Below are 27,041 nucleotides of genomic sequence, written 5' to 3'. Positions count from 1 at the left end.
GAAGAAATGAAAAAGCGGAATAGACTTTAACTACTAATCAGGGCACTGAATCAGTAATCAAAAACCTTCCAACAAACAAAAGTCCAGGGCCAGATAATTTCACTGGTAAATTCTGCCAAACATTCAAAGATTTAACACCTATCCTTCTCCAACTCTCTCAAAAAACTGAAGAAGAAAGAATGTTTCTAAATCTATTTTATAAGGCTAGCATTACACTGATACCAAAACCAGACAAAGGCATCATACACACATGCACACACACACACAGTACAGGTCAATATCTCCAATGAACATAAATGCAAACACTCTCCACAAAGATGCAAGGATGGTTTAACATCTGCAAAATCAATCAGTGTGAAACACTACCTAAACAAAATGAAACATAAACATTATATGATCATCTCAATATATGCAGAAAAAGCATTAGGCAAAATTCAATATTCTTTTATGATAAAAATTCTCAACAAAAATGGGTACAGAGGAAATGTACCTCAGCATAATAAAGGTCTTAAATGACAAATCCACTGCTAACATCATACTTAATGGCAAAAAGCTAACAGGTTTTCCTTTAACATAAGGAACAAGACAAGGATGCCCATGCTTGCCCCTTTTATTCAGTATAGTTTTGGAAGTCTTAGCCACAGTAGTTAGATGGGAAATAAAAGGCATCTGAATTAGAAAGGAAGAAGTAAAATTGTAAAATCTATTTGTAGATGAAATGATATTATATATAAAAAATCATGAAGACTCTATCAAAAATGCTTAATAATTGCATTCATAAAACTGCAAGATACAAAATCAATTTACAGAAAAATGTTGTGATTCTATACCAGTGGAAAGAGAAATATTAGAGAAATTAAGAATACAATACCATTTACAATTGCATCAAAAATGTTTAGAAATAAATTTAACCAAGGAAGTGAAAAATCTGCACACTAAAATTGGACATTGTTAAAATGTCCATACTACCCAGAGCAATCTACAGATCAGTCCAATCTCCATCAAAATTCTAATGGCACTTTTCATAGAACTAGATCAAATAATTCTAAAATTTCTATGAACCCCCCCAAATCCTAAATAGTCAAAGCAATGTTGAGAAAGAACAAAGCTAGAGGTATCATGTTTCCTGATCTCAAACCGTATTACAAAGGTATAGTAATCAAAATAGTATGCTATTGACATAAAAACAGACAAATAGATCAATAGGACAGAATACAGAGCCCAGAAATAAACCCATACATATATGGTCAATTAACTTATGACAAAAGAAGCAAGCATATACAATAGGGAAAGGACAATCTCTTTTATCAGTGGTGGGGAGTAAACTGGAGAGTAACATGCAAAAGAATGAAACTGGACCACCATCTTAGAACATAAACAAATATTAACACAAAATGGATTAAAGCCTTGAATGTAAGACCTGAAACCATAAAACTCCTAGAAGAAAACACAATTACTAAGCTTCTTGGTGTTGAAATTTTATTTATTTATTTATTTATTTATTTGTTTATTTATTTATTTATTTATTTAAAAAGCCTATTCACAGCAAAAGGAACCATCAATAAAATGAAAAGGCATCTTATTGAATGGGAGAAAATATTTTCAAATGTTATATTTGATAAAGGATCAATATCCAAAATATAAAGAACTCAAATCAGAAGCAAAAAACAAACAATCCAATTAAGAACAGGTCAAAGATCTGAATAAACATGTTTCCAAAGAAAATGTACCGATTTGGCCAAAAGACTCATGAAAAGATGTTCAGCATCACCAATTATCAGGGAAATGCAAATCAAAATTAAAATGAGCTATCATTTAACACCTGTTAGAATGACTATTATTAAAAAAGATGAGGGATGCCTGTTTGGCTCAGTTGGTTGAACATCCGACTCTTGGTTTAGGCTCAAGTCAAGACCTCATGGCTTATGAGATGGAGCCCCAAGTTGGGCTCTACTCTTAGCAAGGAGTTTGCTTGAAAATTCTCTCTTCAGCCTCTCCCTTACTCTCTCTCTCTCTCTCTCTAAAATAAATAAATCTTTTAAAAAAGAGAAGAAACAAGTGTTGGAGAGGATGTGGAGAAAAGGGAACACTTATACACTGTTAATGGGAATGTAATTGGTGCAGCTGGCTATGGAAAACCCTCTGGAGGTTCCTCAAAATATTAAAAAGAGAACTACCATATGATCCAGCTATTCCACTTCTGGGTATTTATCCAAAGAAAACAAAAATACTAATTTGAAGTTATATGCACCCCTATGTTTATTGCAGCATTTCTAGAAAAGCCAAGACATGGAAACAACGTTTCATAATATCCATCAAAGGATGAATGGATAAAGAAGATGTGGTCTGTATCTATACATAATTAAGTACAACTCAGCCACAGAAAATAAGGAAATTTTGCTACTTGCAACAACCTGAATAGACCTTGAGGGTATTTTTTTTTTCCTTGAGGGTATTATGCTAAGTCAGACAGAGAAAGACATACTGTATGATTTCACTTATATGTGGTATCTAAAAAACAAAACAAGGCAACAACAACAACAAAAGCAAAAGTCATAGATGCAGAGAACAGATTGGTCATTGGTTGGGGGATGGAAGGTAACTAGACTTGTGGCAATCACAAGTGTTTACAAATATTGAGTTCTTAATGCTGTATTCCTGAAACCAATATAATGTCATATAACAATTTACCTCAGTAAAAAAAAAAAATGTTCTTTAGCCACAGGTAATTTAAAAAGCAGTGGTCATCGCTTTTTGGCCTTTTGGCTAAGATCAAGTATAAAAAGCAGTGGTCAAGATCACTTTACTTGTAGGTCCTCTTTGTTTATAGTTTTCCTGCAGATGGCAATTTAAGATTGCTCAGAAAATGACTGCTTCTCTCATTTCTGACTCACACCATAGCTGTGGCCATGCCTGTTTATAACTAAATAAGAAAGATAAGGGGAGCTATTGATTATATTTATTTCATAGAACCACTTTATTCCAAAAAGGATTTAAGGAGGCTGGCTCAGGAACTGAGAAGGTTGATATGGAGTGAGTCTTTCTAAATTTGGAAGACATATTCTGATTTTATTTATTTATTTTTTTAATATTTTTTTAAATTTTTATTTATCTATGACAGTCACACAGAGAGAGAGAGAGAGAGAGAGAGAGAGAGAGAGAGAGAGAGAGAGAGAGAGGCAGAGACATAGGCAGAGGGAGAAGCAGGCTCCATGCACCGGGAGCCCGACGTGGGATTCGATCCCGGGTCTCCAGGATCGCGCCCTGGGCCAAAGGCAGGCGCCAAACTGCTGCGCCACCCAGGGATCCCCATATTCTGATTTTAAAGAAAGGTTCTAGTGCTGTTTGGATGAGGGGAGCCTCCTTCCTTTTCTCTCACCCTCTGACTGATGATTAGCAGATGTAAGCTAGCTTTGCTTGTCTCAAGTTTGGGTCCATATGAGTCTCAATTCTTAGGGGTTCTTGTTTTGATTATGTATAAATCCACTTGTCAGGTGGAACACAGAAAAAAGCTATTCTAAAATTGAAGTGTGAATCTCATTATGTATTATTTGCTGGTTGACCTGGCCTATTTGCAATTTATAACTCCAAGATATTAAATTTTGTGAAGAGAAACTTTACCTATTTTTTTTTTATTTTATTTATTTTTATTTATTTATGATAGTCACACACACACACACACAGAGAGAGAGAGAGAGAGAGAGAGGCAGAGACATAGGCAGAGGGAGAAGCAGGCTCCATGCACCGGGAGCCCGACGTGGGATTCGATCCCGGGTCTCCAGGATCGCGCCCTGGGCCAAAGGCAGGCGCCAAACCGCTGCGCCACCCAGGGATCCCGAAACTTTACCTATTAATACTGATCAGAAAGCACACATTCATTACGTCTGAATGTCATTCCTCATCCAGCAGTTGTACCATATAGATGAAGTAGGTGGTGGTAGGGAGTCCAAAGTCAAAACCAGTCTTTTTTTTTTTTTAAGATTTTATTCATTTACTCATGAGAGTCAGAGAGAGAGAGAGAGAGAGAGAAAGAAAGAGAGAGAGGCAGAGACACAGGCAGAGGGAGAAGCAGGCTCCCCGCAGGGACCCCGACCTGGGACTCAATCCCGGGTCTCCAGGATCACGCCCTTGGGGGCGGGGGGGGGGGGGGGGGGAAGACGGTGCTAACCTCTGGACCACCGGGGCTGCCCCCAAAACAGTCTTTTCAGCATTCATTCAATGCTTCTCATTAACCTACAATGGTTGGGCCGATAGATCTAAGTCCGAATTCTCTAAAAGATGCTTCCACATAACACTGCAAATATTATACTTTTCTATGGCACTCTAGTAATTTTTGTTATTGAAACCAATTACCACAGATTTACTGGCTTAAAACAAATATGTTTATTTTCTGTAATCTGGAATGAGTCTTAGGGGACTAAAATCAAAGTGTCAGCAGGTCGTTTTTCTTCTGGAAGGTCCAGGAGAGAATCTTGTCTTTGCTTCTTCCAGTTTTGGTGGCTGTTATCATTCCTTGATTTGTGGCTGCAACCTTCCAATCTCTGCTTTTATCATTACATTGCCTTCTTTTCTGTAGTAGTATCTCCCTCTACTCTCTTTTAAGGACATGTGTGTGCACACGTGTATGTGTGTGATTTTATTGGCTACAAATTTAATACTGAGGCAGAAAAATGGTTAAGACTATGCACTCTAGAATTAGACCATGTGGTTTAAAATCTGAAACACTGGGGCACCTGCGTGGCTCAGTGGTTGAGCATCTGCCTTTGGCTCAGTTTGTGATCCCAGGGTCCTGGGAGTGAACCCTGCATCAGGCTCCCAGCAGGGAAGTCTGCTTCTCCCTCTACCTATGTCTCTGCCTCTCTCCCTGTGTCTTCCATGAATAAATAAATAAAATCTTAAGAAAAGTAAAAATAAAACAAAATCCTAAACATTTACAGGATGCCTGGGTGGCTCAGTCAGTTAAGTGTCTGACTCTTGATTTTGGCTCAATCATGATATCAGAGTCATAAGATTGAGCCCCCTGACAGGCTCTGGACTGGGCTTAGAGCCTGCTTAAGATTCTCTCTCTCCCTCTGCCCCTCTCCCTTTCCACTACTGCTTGCTTGTCTGTTTAACATTGAAATGAACCTCTTCGCATCTTATTTACCTTATTTGTAAAATGGATGATGGTACCTACTTAATATTAAATGAATTCATTTATGCAAATAAAATAGTATCTAGAAACAGTAAATATTCAAAAAACATTAGCTATATCTTATTAAGTAAATGTTTATTGGCTCATCTTGTGTCTGGCACTGTGTGAGATCCTGGGGATTTTTTTCATATGAATCTTACCATTTCATACTGTAATAGTTGTGACTATTGAGGGTTGGCTTGCTCAACCTCTTTTCTACCTGCTACTTCTAACACATCTGCTTAGGTCAGGCTCCTCAGAGAGCAGATTCTGAGGTAAATACTTGTCTGCAGGAAGTTAATATTGACCATGAGATCAATAGCTGTAGGGAATGAAGGGCATAGGATTGGGCCAAGAGAGGGGTTGAATTGTAATGCAATCACAATGAAGGACTCAGTCAACTCCCTGGGGATCTCTGACCCTGAGATGACCTTCAGAGATATCTTTCCTAGAGGCAAAACTTCTGGTTCTTCCTACCCTTATGCAGATCTGTAATTAAATTTAATGTGCCCCTAGGGGAAAGGGCCTGGTTTTGAGTGGTGTAGCTCTCTTGGACAGTTGGTAATTCTGAGAGAAGCCTTAGCTGAGAGATGTTAGCCACCAATAATCTCAACTCAGTACAACTCAGTGGCTGGAGTAACATGGTGCCAGTCCTGAAGGAGTATATGGTTGACCCACCCAGACAACATTATCAACTGTGCCTTTCTAAGCTGGACATGCCAGAAGTCCAAACCTCAGGGTATTAAACTCTTCTGCTGTTAGAGAGCTGCATGTGATTTTGGTTCTAGCAAAGGAGGTACCCCTGGGGGATTTTGATTCAGAACTGAGTTAAACAGGGCAAAGAGCAGACAGTAAACATTCATCTTGCTGAATAGGAGTGTTGCACAGGCATGGTGGTTTTTCAGCTGGTGGCTTCCTAATATGGCACTTTCTTGCCCTGGTAGGAATGGCTTTCCTGCCATCATGGTGGAGGCAATGTGATGCTGGGGACTGGGAAGTGTTTCAGGAAGTCAGCCTAGAGCCAGCTTCTCCAGCTTTTCTATGGTTTTGTAAGCCACTTAATACCTGACAATAAATTATTTCTTCTTAGTTTAGCTGGAGGCTAAATATGTTGCAAATGTACTCCAAGCAATTACAATAATCTTATTGTTTTTTGTTTCATAGATAAGGAAACTAGTGTCATAGAGATTGAGTGATGTCCATAGGATCATACAACTTGTAAGTGGGAGAACCCAGATTCAAATTTAGATACACTGGCTCCAGATGCTCTGCTCTTCACTTAAAACAAAGTTAGAAAACACACATTATATGTAACACCAGTCAATTCTCCTCTTGTATACAGAAGTTGGCCTCACCATCCTTAGCACAAAGCTTCAGAAAGTCACTATGAATTGGTAGGGATTAACATATAGATAAAATCTACTTTTGATTTGGCTCTATAGCATACAAAATATAACTACATAGAAGTAGGAAAACCTGTTTCATTGTTCTACCTTCTATTTTTCTTTCCTCCACCCTTTACATATATTTTATGACTTCTTCCCAATCTTATGCTCTCAGATGTCAGCAGTTCTTCTCCATTCGAAAAATGTTGTCAGTCTAATGTTTCATTCTTAGGTCAACGATTTTGACACATAAAGGAGGACCTTCAGAAGAAAGAAGGCAGTGCTTAATCCTAAGGAAGGAACTAATCATAAAGGAACTTTAGGCTCCTTTGAGATGTTTCAGTAATTTCTGGGGACTGGCACTTCCCCTAATATAGCATTTTGCATCATTTGCTCAATAAATGTTTTTTGATTGGATGGTTTTCTAATTCATCTGCTAATGGCTATGTGGGCAAAAGCAGAAGACTTGGATTCAAAACAAAGAGCACTATTAGGGTTAAAATGATTTCTTCCAGGGACAGTTCCCAGGGTAATATTCTAGAGCATAAATTTAGCTTGGCTGATCTTTTGTGAAGGAAGTAGAGGAGTCTTTATTTATTTTGAAATGCAATAGCCAAGGATTAAGCCTTTGATTTCTCTCCAGATATGGCTGGAAGTCCTGAAAAGGTCTTCTGGGTGCCTTGATCTTGCTGCCTCAACGCGAATCTTCTTGGTGTCTCTCCTGGGTCGCTATGATCTGCCTTTCATCTCTCTCTCTCTATTTCTCTCTGTGTGTGTTGACATTTATAGTTGTGGATTTGTTTGCTTCCTTCTGTTTGCCCAGTTGATCCATTTTTCAGCTAAGGGATCAATAACTCAAAGCTATGACATTTGGTGGCAGTGCCATCCACTCTATTCTGTAAGTGAACACGTGTGTATTAAATAAACAGGGTGGCATTACCTTCATGGGGGAATTTTTGCCAAAGCTATATGTTTATTCAGATGTATTAAATGAAATGTTCCTTGGCTACTTTGGTGGTTTAAGAAGGATTTAATCTAAAAGTAACCATACTTAGGCTCCATCTAGTAAGAAATGGGTAAAGTAACTAACATTTATTGAGTCTTAATTATGCTAGACATTTAAAATAGGCACATTTCACTCAATCCTCACAATATTTTGGGAGATAATTGTTCTGAGGAGTTAGGCAACCTAAGGGAGGATGCAGAGATGTGAATACACTGTGATTGACTTCTCAGAACATCATTTTACCTCTTGGGGGTCTAGGTGATTCCAGATAGAAGTTTATCAGCTGGAGGGGGTGGGGGGACCATGGAATTCTGAAGACTAGGGATGGTCCTAGATTTTACCTTCACTTTATTTTTTTACTCATGGCCATGTAAGTGCAGGAAAAAGTCAACTGGGAGGAGAAATCATAAATTTTTGTCCTAACATGGTCATTATCTTCCTGCACAATGTTAGGTAAAATACTTCACTTGTTTGGGTGTCTTTATTCATCTGTAAGGAACAATTTAGGCTCAGTATTTATCATTTCTCCCATATACCTCTCCCAGGCTGCCTGGAAGTGGATAGAGAATGCTTTATGGATGTTTTGCTTGGTCTGAGTCTATGTAAGAGTTTACCAACAAAGAAGGAGAATAACTTTCCTGAGAAAGAAAACATTATATTAGCCTCTGTGTGCACACTGTGATAGATATATGCTTGTAGAATGGTGAGAAGCTAAGTATGTGGGTCAAGTGCACACTGAGATGTGGAAAGACATGAAGCTCCAGTAGTAGTTTGGAGGTCAGCTGTAAAGTGTCTTGGATACCAATTTAAGGAGTTTCAATTTAATCCTGCATATAGGAAATTCATCAATATTTTAAATTTGTGGAAGCCACTGCCAGAACTATTTTTTGGAAAGATCACTCTGATAGGAATACTGAGGATGGATTGGAGAGAGGAGAAGTGAGAGGGAAAAAAAGAAGAGATTTTGCTTAGTAATTGGCCAGGCAAAAGATGATGAGGGCTTAAATTAAGAATACAACAGAAGGAACAGAAAATAGAAATGAATTTTTAAAGAGATATCTGAGGGACAATATTTTCTCTATCATACTGACCTAAACTATCTTGAATATTTCATAGATTTTAATTGCATATTTAGAGTATTTTAAAACATTTTTGAAATTGAGATTCATCTTATTCTTGGTTTATCCTGATTTAATTGGCACAGTATTTCCTTTTATTTATAAATACATGGAAATAATGATTAATGAAACAATCTATGCTGTTTTACACATGATGAAATAAAGAAAATAATTGTTCAGTTATTCTAGGTACACCCTCTAAAGTCTTCTAGTCCAACTGAGATTAAAAACACAAAACAGGAGAAGCAAAAACAATAGAAAAAGCATTTCCTTTTCTTTGTTAAGTGGAGCAAAGTAAAAAAAAAAATCAATTTGACTGTCCTTAGTACATTATCAGTTGTTTGTTTAACATAAAAATCCACTATCTATTATAGCTATTTGTTTTTAGGTGAAGTCAATTTTCTTTATTAAATGAAGCAGCCAAATGATCAGATTCCTGTTGAAGAGAAGGTCAATGAGAAAAAAAAAAAAGTCAAAATCTCTAGTTTTGAGTCCTTCATTAGGGGCATTTGTTCTGTGACCTTAGGCAGGTCATTTAAACTTCTTAAGCTGTTCAGTTGCCTCACCAGTAAAACAGAGTTACAAGATTGATCTCATAACATTGTTGGGGAACTTAAATCAGAAAACACATTCAGAGATGATACAAGAGAGCTTTCTTTGTTGATCCGTTATCTTACATGAATGCTTGGTAAGTTCCAAATTGCTCTGCAGAACTTAGGTATTATTTGCTGGTCATATTTGAGTGCCCTCATGGATGCTCATAGCCCATCTACCTACACCTAGTATCTCAGACCTCCAGAAAGTCGTTCTGTCTAACCTGTTTTGTGATTTGGCTCAGAAAGCACATTTTGGTGGCGGATGTGGTATTACGAATGTTCTAGAGGGGAGAGTCGTTTGCCAGGAAGCATTGCCAATTGAAAGCAAAGTGAAAATTCAGAATTACGGAGGTTTAATTTCCTGCTGAATAATTCTCCACAAGCTGTGTAAACTTCTCTTCACTGAACAAATACTCATAATAAAATACCTTAGATGCTCTTTTCCTTTTTAATAAGAAAGTGTTCATATTATTTGAGAATGGAGCCAAGGGAAGAAGAGGGTATAGTCCTCCTGAGCTGAGTTTGTAGACATTGTCAGGAAGCCTGCTATGCCTTTGACCTGTGAAGTTTGAAAGTTTGGGTGAAAATGGCCATTATCTAAGGGCTTTTTCCAGCAAGACTCTGACAGATTATCCATTGACTAGTTTCTTGTAGTCTTTTTAACTTTATGATTCTGGAATGGAATAACCATTCATAGAAGATGCTTTAAAATAGTGCTTGTGCACCTATGATATACCAACCCTGGGGTAAAGTGAATAGTGAAATAGATACGGTCCCTGACTTGCCAGAACAGAGGAAAGGAGTCGATCAACAAGTGTTCACCTAAATAAATATGAAGGCAAAAACTGTGATAAATGTTGGTTTATATTAATGTATCAGAGAAAAAATATTTAAGAAAGGATGTTTGAACTGGAACCTAAAGTATAAGTTGGTGTTGGCTGACTGTCAAGTGCATAGATGGGTGTTTCAGTACATGCTAGTCTCATGTGCAAAACCTTTGATGGGAGAAACAACTTGGAGCATTTGGAAAGCTGAAAGGAAGAGGCCAGTATGGCAGGGCATAGTGACTATGAGTGAGAAAGTTACAAAATGAAGAGAAATAGCTTCCAGATATTCCCAGATAGTATAGCCTTCATGGACCTAAGTATAGTGGGAACTCACTGGAGCAATCAAAGGAATAACCCGATCAGATTATGTTTAGGAAAATCACTTTGCCTGCTATATGAAAATCTACTGAAGAAGAGCAAACCATAAGAGCAAGGAGACTAGTTAGAAAGCTCTTGTAGTTGAGGTACAATTTTGAGATGTATTTTAAAAGTCAGGAGTGTGTGACTTGGTTCTGAATTGAATGAGAGAAGTGAGGGAGGGGGAGTGGTCAAGGTTGAGTCTCAGGTTTCCAGCTTGAACACCAGCTGGGTTTATGGTGAAGCCATTTGCCAACTCAGTTATGCTGAAAGCGGCAGGTTTAAGTGAAAAGCTGTGGCGAGGCCTTGGCCACACTGAATTCCAAGTCTTCCAAGCCGAGTGCATGTTACATACATTTGGGGGCTTTCAGCAGAATTCAAGGTTGGACTTATAAATTGCAGTATGGATAGATAGTCTTCAGCATATAGATAGTCTTGAAATTCATTAGAGTAGATACAGTCTTGAAAGCCATGGAATGATGGGATTCCAGAGCACTGTCACTAAAAGAAGTATGGGCAGGTACATCCTTCTGAGCTAGTATGTTAAAATTAGTAGATGAGGTCAGATTCTTGGGACACAGGTCATGATCAAGTTCAGACTGATCACTAAGCAATGAAAGCAATTAGAAGTCAGGCACAGTCTCCTGTTTTTTGTGTGTTTTTATTTGTTTGCTTGTTTGTTAAAGCAGCTCTCTGATATAAAAGGAGATGATAAAATTCTGATTGAGCATGAACTGTGTAATAAGCACTATGCAAGGCATTTTATAAAACCTTTTCTTATTTCAACTTTAAAAAATATTTTATTTATTTATTCATGAGAGACACAGAGAGAGAGGCAGAGACATAGGCAGAGGGAGAAGCAGGCTCCTCACAGGGAGCCTGATGTGGGACTCAATTCCAGAATCCAGGGATCACAACCTGAGCCAAAGGCAGACGCTCAACCACTGAGCCACCCAGGTGCCCCTTATTTCAACTTTTTAAAAAAGTTAGTATTTTTGTAAAAATTAGGCATATTGCTTACAGAATTGGTTCTACAAAGATTATTATAAAAACAGCAGTTTCGGCTGCCCTACCTCTTTCTGTCTCCCATTCCTCATAGGCAACAACTTTAAATTATTTTAGTTTTTTCACTTGATATTAACATATATATCTTGATTAATATGTTTATAATGTTAATTATTAATTTAATTTTGATTTTTTGTTTTAGGCATTGTGTTTGGCTTTACATTATAAAAGATGAGAATTTAGCCTTTTTCATCAAGCCCTTTCCCCAAGAGAGGCGTTGAGAACACATACTCAGAAGCTTTATACGGTATAGAGTAGAATGCATTTTCAAAGCCTCCTCGGTGAAATTTGAATTGTTACCTGAGTCTTTAAGGAAGAGACAAAGCTTGATGGAAAATGAGGCCATAGCAGAAACATCTCACCTAGAGAGAAGTGGTGAAAGACAGACATAACAGCAATGGCCACAGCACCCTACATTTCAAACGGTTTACCTCTTCCCAGTACATTCCCACACTAAGTCTCTAAAGGCTGCCTGATATGCCAGTAAAGCTATAGGGTAGATATTATTCAGATTTTTGTACTCAGAGAAGAAACTGAAGCTTAGAAAGTTTGAGTAATTTGCAGCCAAAATGAGTAGCCATTAAGGTCACAGTAATGAGAGATAGAATTGGTAGATAAATATATTTACATCAAATACTAAATGAGTGCATGGGTAATGTTTATGTTTCTAGCCATCAAGAAATATACATTATATATGTATATGGCCATAATATACAAATAATATTTGCACATAATTATATACTTATATAATTTCATTCACTGTTAAAATATCCTGTGTGTGTGTGTGTATGTGTAGATGTTGGCATATGTATATATGTGGCATAAATTGGTGCAAACCTGGAGAATGATATGAAAAAGTGAAGTTATTTAATTGGGAAGATCAGACTGTGAATGATACCTAAAAACTGATTTTCCCCTACTCCATTATAGTTATCTTTTAAAACAAATTATGAAGTGGTAGGACTTAGTAGGAATTGAGACTAACTTCCAAGAGTTTGGATTTAACATTAGACATAATATAGGCTGTTGTTTAGAAATCCACATGAATAGAATTGTTTTAAAGAAACTAGAAGTGAGCCTAATTATGGTGTAAGAAAGAGTAAGGATATAGTCTTTCTTCGTTTTCCAGTATCCCCTTTCCAATCCTTATTTCCCTACATATTTTGACATTGTAATTTAGGGGGAATATATTAATCTCTAAATCATGATATCTATGAATCAGCCGTGTAAACGCTTGGAGGGATTTACCATTGTCCTTTCTAACATACACAGACATGTGCCCATGCTTTTGTCACAATGCCCTTCTGGAGGGCAGTCATGATAATGCTGGTTGGGAAAAAGAAAATCTGAAACCAGAGAGATCTGTTGCTGTGAATTCATCGTGGCAGTGATAGCTATCCAAATGAGGATATATATGGGTATGAGTAAGGCAAGAATTTGAAGATATATATTTTGCCCAAAGTTGATTGGGAAAAATCAGTATTCTGAAAACTGCTTAATATATGGTGATTTCTAAAAATCTGGGGCAGTATAGCAGGTATGCCGTTGGAAAAAATTAGCAATTAGAATAGAGTTGAGAACACTTAATCCCCTTCTGTGTGCACGTTGTGTCCATTGAAAAATGCAAAAATGGGTCTTTTTTGGATTTAAACATAAACCATCTAATCCAAAATCTTTTGTGAGAACATAACGCCTGTAAATGTAAAAAAAAAAAAAAAAAAAAGAAAGAAAGAAAAAGAAAGCCATGGAAGGCAACTTACTAGCGTGGTTAATAAGAGAGTGAACTGAAGAAGAAATAAAACCACCCTGCCTTATTCCAAAATACATTCAAATGGCAGCCCACACTCCGGGTCACACAGGCATAACTGATGCTCTAATCCCAGGTAAATGGCTGTTTCTACTTTGTTCTTTGTGATATACTTACCTCTTGCTGATAATGCATCAGCTATCTTTGTAATGCTATATGATTACTTAAAATAATTTTTTTCCTTTAAATAAGAATACTTCCCTACGTACTCTATTTTCTCCCCATGTGAAAATTTGATTTTGTGGAAAAGTAGCTTTAAAAATGTCTGAATGGAAAAAATAAGTTAGGGGTGCCTACATGGCTCAATCAATTTAGTGCCTGCCCTTGGTTCCTGTCATGATCCTAGGATTCTGGGATTGACCCCCATGTCTGGCTACTGCTCAGCGGGGAGCCTGCTTCTCCCTCTCACCCCTGCTACTGCATGTGTGCACTGTCTCTCTCTCTCTCAAATAAATAAATGAAATCTTTTTTTTTAAAATAAGCTAAAAGTTTAGAGTGATCAAGGAATTTTGCATTTTATTAATCTCTGTTGCCTTAGAGATAAATTTCCATCTACTTTGAATTAAAAGCTCTATGTCTTCTTGATAAATACTTTCCACCTTAATATAAAGGTGATGCAAAATATGCATGTCTTTCTTCCCTATGTTAGAGATTACTAATAAACACTTGTCAGGAACCATCAGATCAAGGGCATCTCTCTCTGGGGCTTATCCGTCCTCTTTCTCAGCTGTGCCCATGCCTTGTCAAGGTTTCTGTTTCACAAGTCAGTTGCCTGTAGTAAAGGAGGTAGAGGGAAGAATGAGAGCACTACACTGAATAAAATGGGCACAGAGAACTGTTAAGAATGGAATCAGCCACAGGCTCCTTGGATTAGACCCCATGACCTCCTGCCAGAACCGAAGGATGGTTTAAGTTTCTATGTCACTGGATTAGGGAAGATCGTGGTATTGCCCACCGGACAGTAGACAGGGGAATCTGCTTATGTTCACAACTGAACAACCCAAGAGATTTTATGGAAATCTGAACTATAGAACTGTCAAGTGTTCCTCATTAGACCTACGAAAGGATGATAGATTAAGGCCACTGTATGTTCAGTAGCATGACTTTCATTGGGGACGAACTTTGCACAGGCTTCCTCCACAACGAGTAAGTCTTTCTCCCTTTGTTTTACAATCATGGCAAAAGTCAAATGGTCAGAGAGTATTAAAATGCTCTCAGCACTTTTTTCTTAACAGGCTCTTCTAGTCCTCCATTTGTCCAGCCAGTACTATTTTTGGGGCAACATGTGTTTGTGCTTTTTTTGGGTTTAATATCCACAATCTGGCCTATTTCCCTGGCTATTAGCCCCTTCCTTCTTTGCTCTTCCAGCAGAAACAGAGCTGCTTTTCACCTCTTTGTGACTTCCTAGGGACAAGTGCCCAGCCACACTCTCATAGTCTATATTTCTCCACTATAGGAAAATTAAGATTTAATACACATGCACACACACAGAGACACACACACACACACACACACACATGCACATCTAACTCCTCGTTGCTTATCGTTGCAGATCAGGATTCAAGTTTAATTTTTTTATTTTCTAAACAACTCTCTTAGAAGGGATAATGACCAATTACTCAAAATATCCATTTTCTTGATTACCTACATGTGGCAATGTGCCTCTGTGTGTGTGTGTGTGTGTGTGTATGTATGTATGTATTTAAATTTGATGTGTGTGAATCTAGTCTTCCTGCCAAGGATGCCTTTGCACCCCTTCTCTTTTCTCGAATGCAACTTCGTACCACTTACCTCCAAGGATATACCTTCCTGCCCCTGACTCCACCCAGACTTGAGCAAAAGCTACTCAGCTTGGATTTGCCAGTGTTTGTAGATGCTGCAGGCTGTGACTTATTACACATCAATTACAATATAATAATGAACAACTTATTTTGGAGTCTAAAATCAATTAAGAAGGTAGGAGAGGAGTTTCTGGATTGGTGAGCACACAGAAATTTGAGGAGAGTGGCATACCTGGAAAGGGTATAGAAGCTCTGCACCCTTTCCTACATATCTTGCCCTATCCATTTCTTCCATCTGGCTGTTCCTGAATTATATATTTTTATAATAAACTGGTAATCCAGAAAAAAATATAGGTATGAACACAATTATAGTTCTAGTAGGACTATTTTCTGTGGAACCTAAGCAAACCTGAATAATTTGAAAATGGTTCAGAATCTGACCTTTGCCTTGCCAGAGTTGGGCTTCATGCTATTCATAAGAACACACACGGAGATGGAGGGAAGAAATAAAAACACAACTGATAATCTCATATAGGATGCTGAAGTTTGATTAATGTGTCCTCTCAGTCTAATTTTTTTTTCTTAAAAATTTGAATTATTTAGGGGCACCTGGGTGGTTCAGTTGGTTGAGCCTCTGACTCTTGGTTTCAGCTCAGTTCATGATCCCATGGGTCCTGAGATAGAGCCCCCACTAGGGCTCTTCACTGAGTGGAGAGTCTGCTTGAAGATTCTCTCCCTCTGCCCTCACCCCACTCATGCACATTCTCTTAGATACATCTTTTTAAAAAATCTGAATTATTTATATTTATGACTGATCCTCTTTATTTTAAAAGTAAAACACAGGGGCACCTGGGTGGCATTTTTGGTTAAGATGCCTGATTTGGGAGCAGCCCGGGAGGTGCAGCAGTTTAGCACCATCTTCCACCCAGAGCGTGATCCTGGAGACCTGGTATTGAGTCCCACATCGGGCTCCCTGCGTGGAGCCTGCTTCTGCCTTTGCCTGAGTCTCTGCCTCTCTCTCTCTCTCTCTGTCTCTCATGAATAAATTAATAAAATCTTAAAAAAAAAAAGATGCCTGATTTGAGCTCAGGTCATAGTCTCTGGGTCCTGGGATTTAGCCGTGAGCAGGGTTCATACTCAGTGGGGAGTGTATTTGAAGATTCTCTCTCTATCCCTCTCCTTATGCCTCTCCCCCCAGCTCACATACACACTCTCTCATTCTCTCAAATAAATGAATAAATCTTAAAAAAAAAAAAGCAACCACATTTGCTTTAGAACATTTGGAAAATATACTAAAACATTAAGAAGAAAATGAAAGTAATTTGTGACCCAAGCTTTAGAAACAATCACTGTTATTTTGATATATGTATTTCTGGTATATGTCCCTTATATGAAACAATGTTTATATGCATAAGTATTTGATTATACTGATACAGAGGTGTGTGTGTGTGTGTGTGTGTGTGTTGTATTTAGTGCCATTATTTTTTCACATTTTTATTCTTTTTGTTGGTAGTTTTTCTGTTTAAAACATCTTCTAGTTGTAGTGCTGCAGTGCTTTCTGCTGTTCTAAGTGCAGGAAGGCTATGATGTGCCTTATAAAGAAAACATGTGTGGTAGATAAGCTTCCTTCAAGTATGAATTGTAGTGCTATTGGCTTTGAGTTCAATGTTAAACATTAAAATAGTTATATATATAATTATCTCATATATACATATGGGATAAAGTATATTGAAACAGAGATACACATTTAAAAAGTTATATATTGATTAGTTAATGAAATGTGACTTAAGTCTTGCAGGAACTTGATCCTATATTTCCCCTAGGAACAGTGGTTCAGAATTCACAAGTTCAGTGTTTGGGGTAATTTTACAGAAAACAATTACCTCAAATAATGAAAATTGACTGCACATCTTTCAGAGGTGTTAATCTTTGGATGACTGAACACGTTCTTACTCTACCATTTTTCTTTCGTTTTTTAAAACCCCTTCCTTCCTTCCTTCCTTCCTTCCTTCCTTCCTTCTTCCTTCCTTCCTTCCTTCCTTTCCTTCCACCTTTTGGTCTCCTCTGAGAGTTTTGAAATTTGACTCCACACCATTGGTTCAATTTTTCTACAGCATTAAATCTGGCTTTTTACTGCTTCCTATGAGGATTATTAGCCTTCTGTGTTGTTATTGCTGTGAATTTTCAACTGTTTGTATTTTTCTGGCTATTAATATGAAGAATCAGAAGTCTTACTAGAGCTTACTAAAGAGATGCTATTTTGAATTTGAAGTCTGCAGATTATTTTGGTTTTGTTTTTACTTGTTTGATGTGTCATGATGCATAGCATACCATAGCAATATGCAGACACAAAGATGTTTTCTTCATTCAACTTGCTTAATGATTAAAAAAGGCTACCCAAGATATATCAGCGAGCAAGAAAAAGTGTGATTTTTCCTAAAATAGACATTTTTATACATCCTCCACTATGGTCCTACTTTTAGAAAATGAAAGCCAGTGATTATCCTTGAAATAAATCAATCTATAGCAACACTACTCCTCTTTGGGTATGGGGTAAGTTGGAGGTGGGGCAAGGAAGACAACCATGAGATTAGTATACCCAAAAGAACTCATTTTTATTGAACATTGTTAAGCATTTAAAACATATTATCTAAAAAAAATAAAAATAAAACATATTATCTTACTAATTACACAAACCAAATAGTATAGGCATTTAGATAGTCACTGAGGTAGAAGTTAGGAGCCAGGCTTTGGAGATTATATTTTAACCCTAGCTCTGTTACTTAGGAGAATAATAATGGGATCTACTTTATTAGGTTATTATGGAATTACATGAATTAATCCACTCAAAGCTCCTAAAGAGCTCCCAGCACATAATACCTAGTATCTAAGTATATCAAGTAATTTTTTGAAGATCACGCAGCAAATAAATGGGATCTCCAAGACTGACACCAAATTTATCTGTCTTTAGATTCCTTACCTTTCTTGTGTCAATTGCTATTCCTCAAGATAAATACTACAAACTTATATTTGTATTATAACTGCATGGGCTGCAGGATTTCAAGGAGGCAATGATCAATGCATTCTTCAAAACGGTCACTCATTTCTAAATGATAAAAATGACATATAACCATGCATTTACAAAGATTACTGACATTATGTAGATATGTACATCTGAAACAAAGTGCTTTTTACTAACTCTCCTCTTCACTGGTTTTTTGCCTGTCACCTACTGACTCTGGCATGTTGCAAGGAACTGCCATTCATTCTTGCAGTTGGGATCTCTGTGACCGCTTCAGCTGGAGGGATGCACTGAGTCATAATACTAATGGTTTTCTGTGCCATGACCTGTATTCCCTAACATATTTTGAAATTACTTGTGCTCCAAACACAGAAATTTGCTAGCTGTCCCTTACACATATTGTGAAAAAAATCTACTTGTGTATACCTTGAAGAATAGTTCTCAGACCCTAAAGTCTGTCTCAGTGTTTGATTTAACCTCTCTAGTCTTCAGACTTGATAGCAGAAGTATAAGATATTCAGAAGACTATGGTCTTTGGAGGCATTAAAATCATGATTCTGGACACTCAATAACTATGTGATCTTAGCATATTAATTTTTGACATATCAACTTATCATCTTAACACTAGCATAATTATGCTAATAATGATTTAGAACAGTTGCAGGATTTTGATGGGATAATACCTAAAAAACACACATGTCTGTGTCTATATGGTAAATAGATTCTTCTCTGTATACTTCCATTATGACTGTCACTGTCATATCTGTGTTCAGAGAATGTTCTCAAAATGTCTTATTTCTTGGGTCTAATATGAAGCTGCAGCCTTCAAATGGATTCAGTTAAGAAAACTGGATCAAGGAAAGAATTAACAGGTGTTCTTCCAAGCTAAAAGACTCTAAGGTAAATGATGGGATTGAGAAATTCTCTCTGAATATAACCATTGATATGTAACCCTGTTTTTCGTATCTCTGAAAGGAAGTTTTCTCCTGTTGTTCTGGGAAGATTGTTGTAACAGAGAAAGAGCACAGATGTACTGTATTTACCATCAGGTGTTTTAGGCTAATATAATGAGGCCTATGTGTATGTATGGGATAACTCATCAGTAATCAGTGAAGCAATCTCAGTGAAAATAAAAGTCAGATGAGTTTTTGGAATCATATAAACACTTTATCTTTGAAAAAAACCCAACTATTATAGCTTATTTTTGAAACAGAGATGTGATCTCAAAATAGTAGATGACAGGTGAAAACACCCATCCTTCAGTATAGTATCCTACATCAGGGGTATGGGAAAGAATCATACGTAGAAACCTAAAAATATATTCATGCCTGACATCAGATTTCAGAGGTTCTTATTTGATAGGTGTGGGTGGGGCATCAGTATCTATATTTTGTTATATAGATACCATATTGATAAAAGTCACAGACCATAGTATCTACCAAGTGGATTCTAGCATGTGTGCATAGCTTTAGGCAATAATTTTTATAACTTTTGTTATTTCCCCTGATTTTAAAGATAATGCTATACTGGATAGATTTCTTTTGCTCATTAATTTTTGATAACTACTCTTCTATACTGATTTATGATGGAGAAAGCTGATCTTTAGGATATTTATTACATCACTCCCTCCTTGCTAAAGATTTTAGTCGTTGAGCTACTTTTATACTCTGTAGGATGTGCTAAGGACTTCCTCTTCCAGATCTAGAGGTTATAGCTTTTGGCTGTTGCTAGCCCAGGATAGGGATAGTGTTTTTAGCCTCAGGCATTTGGTTTTCCTAAACTCAGTCAATCCCTTGTGTGGTGGTTAATCTTTTGTGTCAACTTGCTCAGACATTTGGTCAAAACATCATTCTGGGTGAGTCTTGAGGATGTTTCTAGATGAGATTAACATTTGAATCGGTAGATTGAATAAAGCAGATTGCTGCTTCTGTGGGTGGGCCTTATCTGATCAGTTGAAGGCCTGCATAGAACAAAATGGCTGAGTAAGAGGGGACTTCTCTTGCTTAACTACTTGATCTGGGACACCAGCCCTTTGTGGCCTTCAATCTGATATTGAAACAGCAGCTATTCTCAGGTTCTTTCTGGCTTTTGGACAAGAACTTATACCATTGGCCCTCCTGGTTCTCAGGATTTTTTATTAGAACTAGAAGTACACATTGACTCTCCTGGGTCTCCATCTTGCTGACTATAGATCTTGAGAGTTCTGAGCCTCCATAACTGTATGAGCCAATTCCTTATAATAAATTTCTTACCCCCCCACCCCATATATATATATATATATATATACATCCTTTTGGTTCTGTTTCTTTGGAGAACCCTGACTAATGTATGATGTATGTTGTAAATTACTCCTTTATTAAACTCTCCTCAATTACCACTTTTGGTGAGCCAGGATCCTGCCTGATACTCACCTCTAATCCAGTGAGCTATGATGGCTAATCAGTTATCCCATAACTGTTATTTTGACTTTTGACTATATTTTATGAAAAAATTTCCAGTAAACCTGTATGAATTGATATCATTGACATTATAAAATTGTTTTTCTATGGCAAAAAAATCTACTGAGGAATTTTATAGGCATTTTTAGAGGCATAGATTTCCATTAAGAGAGGACTTTTAAAGATAAAAAATTAGCTCCTTTTTCAAAGTATTTTGCCTTTTTGTAAGTTCCAAATGTAAGAGTAAATTTGCTTTGTCATCATTCATTTCAGTTTGTTTGTTGTCAGCTCTTCCAGTGCACTGGTATGTGTGGGTCTTAGCGAAAATAGTTTAATTCCCAATAGAAAGAGTGTCCAATTGTTTTAATTTCCTTTATCACAGCTGTTAAGTAGCTCTTTCATCTTTGCAGTGGATCAACTTTTGTTGCATTTGAAATCCTTCAGAATGAAATTTAGTCAATTTATGAGGAGAATATTGACCTTGGAACAAATGGGCACTGATTAAATGTGCAGGGTCGTGTAGGGAGAAAGGCTGGGCACTCTAGCAAGGACTCCAGTGATTGGAGTTGTTGATCTACTTGGAAAAGATTTTAACTGTCATCTGGAACTCTTAGTGAATAATTAACTCATTACTCTCTTTGGTTGAACTCTGGTTGGATAAATTCTGTCGAGTATGAATCCCCATTTATTTTCTTCATTCTCTTCCAGGACTGGCAGGATTGTTTCAAGCAGGGAAGGTGAATGATATTCTCTAATAAGCCTGAGGGAGACCAATCAGTAAGAATGGTTCTCCACTGGTCATCTGTATGATTGAGCAATTATTTTGGTCTGTGAATTTATTTTTTTCAATGTAAAACATAAGTTCTCTACCTTGAAAAGGTATATGCAAAGATAGATATAGACTCCAGATATTAAAGAAGGAAGTTTAAATAAAAACTTGAAATTTAAAAAAAAGAAAATATTTGAAGGCATAATAATAATAATAATAATAATAATAATAATAATTGACTTGGAAAAAAAGAAAGAGGAAAGAAACTTAGTTATTATCTAATTTAAAGCTTCTCATCTTGGAAACCATGGATATTAGGGATTTGTAAACCCCTGAAACTAAAAGTAAAATTTTATAATGTGTGCCATATTGAGGGAGAAGGTGAAAAAGCCATAAAAGGCAACTGGTTGGTTGCTTTTTCTCATGAGTAGCTCTCTTCAAATCTCCATCTTCCACACAGGAATTCAAGGATTTCCTGGAGAGAAGGACAGATTTAGGTCTCCTTCTCTCTCTCTCTGTCTCTCTCTCTGTCTCTCTCTCTCTCTCTCTCTCTCACACACACACACACACACACACACACACACACACATACTTAAAGATTAAGTCATTCATGTTCAAATGATATAGTCCAACCCATACGAAGTCCAAAGAGTGTGGAGAAACTGGTCAGTCTGTTTCTTATTCTGAAAGAAAAACCCTCTCTTTCAGATGTTTGAGGAAAATGACATGGACACATCTCCACCAATAGTGAGATCCTTACTTGTGTTCCATTTCCCTTCTCACACAGTTTTCTGCAAAGTTCTTGCCTCCTTGTGTGTTTTGGCATTTCAGCTGCTGGAGAGAGTGGGGTAACTCCAGGTGCTGCGCGTAGAGGAGTGTGAAAGGGAAGACTTCAGGATGTCTGGCCTCTGGGTGAAATATCTAAAAGCAATCACATACCAAATATCCTTGTTAGCCGGAGATTAAATTGTAAAAAAGAAAAATATTTTATTGTTAGTTTGGTCTTGGAAGGAGCCAAATGGAAAAGAAAACGTGCGAGAACTTCACCCAGCTCTGCACATTATTCTGTTGAGGAGGTTTATCTATCACTTTAATATAATTATCAAAGAGATATATGGCATAAAAGGATTTAAGAGTCACTTCTTTTTTTTTTAAGATTTTATTTATTTATTCATGAAAGACACACACACAGAGGGGGGGCAGGCAGAGACACAGGCAGAGGGAGAAGCAGGCTTATGCAGGGAGCCCCACGTGGGACTGGATCCTGGGACTCCAGGATCAGGCCTTGGGCTGAAGGTGGTGCTAAACTGCTGAGCCACCCAGGCTGCCCTAAGAGTCACTTCTTAAGTGGAAATTTATTATTTTATTGATAAGAAAATGGATGTTCAGGAAAATGGAAGGAGTTGCTCAAACTCATATAGGTAGGGGTGGAGCACAGCTACAATCCATATTTTCAGTCTCTCACTTTGATGCTCTTTCTAAGATACACCGATGATTCTAGTGTCCCATATAAAAGGAGGTTCTATAAAATTTTTCTCAAGGAAGATGACATAAAAACTCAAATTAGGGTTCTGGTTAACAGACAAACCAGTACTGTTTCTGATAAGGTCTAAATCAGAAACTCTAGTTGAGGAAAACAATTTTGGAACAGGTTTGTATTTTAGAGATGATAACTATGAATGATAGTTACAAGTGACCAGCATCCCAGTATCTAATCCATCATGGCAAAACAGGAGTGCTCTGTCCTGAGCTGGGGCCAAACAATGGTGGGAGGGAGAGGGGAGAAATTCACTTTCCTTTTCCTGGATTTAATCGCCATGGAAACAATTTGAAATTGATAAAATGTTCATTTCTTTTCCCTCCTTGACACATATGTTTAGGTTTTAATCCATACATATTAAAATTTGCACATATAATCATGGATATGCAATTGTTAAATTTCCTTAATAGTGTCCTTTAATTCATGGATCTCTGATAGATCATGGGTCTGTAATGCTCCTAAGGTTAGCTCTGAGGTACCTATCACTACTTTTTAGTGCCACACCATTCTACAACAAGGAACATTTTTTCCCTAGATTATAGTGTCCTTCTATTATAAAATCTCTTTGTGTGCATTAAAATCCCTAAACTAAAAACTGTTTACTCACTTCCCTGGTTCTTTTTATTTGGGAACCAGTTGGCTGAATAATATTAGAAATTTATCATAATACCTTAATTCTGTATTTTGGGACACAATGCATATGTGCAGAATGTGATTAGATATTGCTCCCATGCACATGGTTGTATATAGTGGGTTCAGGGCCAAGAGATGCACACTGGTCTCACTAAGCAAACTTATTTTGGGTAGACTTGAATGGTCTATGTATACCACTGCACCAAAACTACTTTGTCCAAAACTACGTTGATTCTTCCAGTTGCTTCCAGAAATTACATGTTTATCACATGTGAGCAATGTACCACAATTATGTAGATCACAGAGGGCCATCAAAACATGAGTTAGATATTCACAGAATGACTGAAGTAAGAAAGTCATTTACATGCTTCATAGGTCTCTTCCTCTACATATTTACTCCTTTTCTGTAGTCTCTTTAACATGGAGAGAAAGCCATAGGCCATAGCCTACTACTTTTGTAAGAGGATCCCGGGTGAGGAGTTTGGGAGGAAATCATTGCTGTTCAGAGCATTGTGTTCCAGGGTGATTTTATGATAACCCTAGGACCTCTAGATTTTTTTTTTTTTAGCATTTGTACTAGAGATTATAATACACATCTTAACTTATCACTCTCTAGCTTGAGTTAATAATAATTCTTTCACTTATAATGTATGAGTTTTACAGCAATATTTTTTCATGTATAGCTTTCCCATCTTTTGTACTATTATTATATATTTTACTACTATTTGTTATAAACCCTATGATATATTATTATTTTTTGCTTCAAAAAGTCAATTTCCTTTTAAAATTCTAAGAAAAGAAAGAAAACTAGTTTTTTATGCTTTTTCATATACCTACCATTTCTACTCCTTTTTATTCCTTCCTACAGATTTAAATTTCCATCTGATCTAAAAAACTCCCTTTAGCATTTTTACAGTGTAGAGTTGTAGAAGATAAAATTTCTAGACTTTTGTTTATCTGAAAATAATTATTTTGTCTTCATTTTTGAGATATTTGTTCCACGGATATAGGATTCTAGGTTGACAGTCCTCTTGTTCTAGAACTTTAAAGATTTTGTTCCACTGTTTTATGGTTTCCATAGATTCTGAGAAATCAGCTCAGCACTATCATTGTTTCTCTGTAGTAATGTGCTTCCTTCCCCCAGGAAATCTGTAAGATTTTCCTTTATTTTTGTTTTTTAGCTATTTGACTGTGATGTACCCAAGTGTGAATTCTTGTGTGTGTGTGTGTGTTTATCCTCCTTGAACTTTTTATATCTGTGTGATGCTCTTATTGATCAGATTAGGAAAAATTTCAGCCAACATGCCTTCAAGTATTTTTTATTCCCCATTATCTTTCTCCTCTCCTGAGATGATAGTTACATACATATTAGACAATTCTGTCGACTTGTCATTGATATACTATGCCTTTGTTCTTAAAAAAATTACTGTGCTTTAATTTGTATTCTCTGTTGACTTGTTTTCAAAGTCATTGGTATTCTCTTCTGTTGTGTCCAATTTGTTGTTACTATCATCCAACAAATATTTCATTTTAGTTATTGTATTTGTTAATGTTAGAATTTCCATTGGTTCTCGTTTATAGTTTCAGGATATGAAACAAAGGGTCAGTGCATGAAATTCTGTATCTCCTCTGAAATTCCCCACCTTTTTTGCTATTAAACCTGTTTTTCCCTACTAATTCTGTAACATATTTATTATTGCTACTTTAAAGTTCTTTTTTGTTTATTCAGTCTGAAATATTTGGATATTTGTACTTTTTGTTCCTGTTAACTAATTTTTTCTTCAGTATAGGCCATATTTTTTCTTTAAAAAATGTTTTATTTATTTATTCACGAGAGACACAAAGAGGCAGAGACATAGGCAGAGGGAGAAGCAGGGTCTCTATGGGGAGCCCTATATAGGACTTGATCTCAGGACCCTGATCACGACCTGAGCCAAAGGCAGAGGCTCAACTACTGAGCCACCGAGGTGCCCTTGTAGGTCATATTTTTAAGCTTTTTTGAAAATTTAAAAATATTTTATCTAAGGATTGTAAATTATATTAGATTCTGTAGGACACTATGAGAATTTAGATTCTGTTATCATTCTGAGGGGTGCCGAGGCTTGTACCAGGCTCCTTGGAGTCTCATGCATGTATTGTTCAGGAATCAGCAAAGAATTTGAGAGAAGTATATATACAAATTATGCAGCAAAGAATTTGAGAGAAGTATATATACAAATTATGCAGCTCCCCTTCTGTGATTCCTTTCTTCCTTTCTTCCTTTCTTTCTTCCTTCCTTCCTTCTTCTTTCTTTCTTTCTTTCTTTCTTTTTCTTTCTTTCTTTCTTTCTTTCTTCCTTCCTTCCTTCCTTCCTTCCTTCCTTCTTTCTTTCTTTCTTCTTTCTTTCTTTCTTTCTTTCTTTCTTTCTTTCCTTTCTTTCTTCTTTCTTCTTTCTTCTTCTTTCTTTCTGGGATTTCCTCCATTAATTTCCAGCCATTCTGGCAGCTACTGCTGACTCCCAAGGCTAATAATGTCAGATATAACTTTCTGTTTGAGTTCTATGAGTGCAGTGCAGGAATGTCTTCAGCACAGTCAGGCCTACGATAAGGCAAGAGAAGCATCTTAGATCCAGTATTAGAGGAAGCTTTCACTTTCAGGGTCATGCAAATGAAGGATTGGGACTTGGGAGCAAGAAACTCCTTACATTTTTTATCCCAGGAAATTCTCTTTCTCATTCCACTCCTAGACCTACCCGACTTTCAGGAAAAATGCTATATAAATTTAAAAATATTTTTAAAAATGGAGAGAGAAAATAATACTATTTTTATCACTACAAAGTAAGGTAAGAAAGGAGAAAGAAATCAAAGAAACCTTTCCATCCTGTAATAAAAACCTACTTTAAGAACCCTATTATATATACATATATATGAATTTAAATATATTACAAACATATATATATATATATATATATATATATATATATATATATACCCTTAAAGAAAAAAAGAGAGCTGAGGGAGAGACTGTGGGCCAGAGATGTCAGCAGATTTGCAACAAAGGAAAGCAGCTGGATGGGTGGGATCCGTTTAGCATATCAGATACAGCTGAAACTTAAAGGCTTATAGAAGAAATGCAAATGAAAGGCAAGGTTATTTGAGTCACAGAGCCTTAGAAAAGCAATAAGTTACCTGCACAGGAAGGAACCAGGGACATACCTAAACTCAAGGGATTGGAAATATGTATGAAGATTAGTTAAACCCTAGCAATCCCCCCTGTCCCAAACAACTACTTTCCCACCTTCCCCAACACTTCAGAGGATAGGAGGTTATTTCCATGGAGAAGTTGGAATACCATGCCTAGGCCAGAGGTTAGGTATTGTATAAAAAGCAGTTGAGGAGAGTGTATTTCAAGCGAGAATGGATGTCTGGTGGGGATATTCTTGGCTCTCTTTTGGTACTCTTTAGCTAGCGTGCTGGCAGCTAGTCTTATATCTCTCTTGGCAAAGGACTGGAAGATTCTTCTCTGGAGAAACTGGCTCAAGAGAA

General features: G+C 36.9%; 1 long non-coding RNA gene across 1 annotated transcript; it reads right to left on the bottom strand.

The window, feature by feature from the left end:
- Positions 1-13,908: 13,908 nt before the first annotated feature.
- On the bottom strand, positions 13,909-24,542 carry LOC112670138 (uncharacterized). Its single transcript, XR_004817174.2, has 3 exons — positions 24,355-24,542; positions 22,105-22,265; positions 13,909-14,106 (listed from the first exon to the last, which is right to left on the bottom strand). It is a non-coding gene; the product is annotated as an uncharacterized LOC112670138 (long non-coding RNA).
- Between the last annotated feature and the right edge of the window lie 2,499 nt (positions 24,543-27,041).

Source organism: Canis lupus, chromosome 25 (genome assembly GCF_003254725.2).
Source record: "Canis lupus dingo isolate Sandy chromosome 25, ASM325472v2, whole genome shotgun sequence".
Classification (NCBI taxonomy): Eukaryota; Metazoa; Chordata; class Mammalia; order Carnivora; family Canidae; genus Canis; species Canis lupus.
This window is presented reverse-complemented; position numbering and strand designations above follow the sequence as displayed.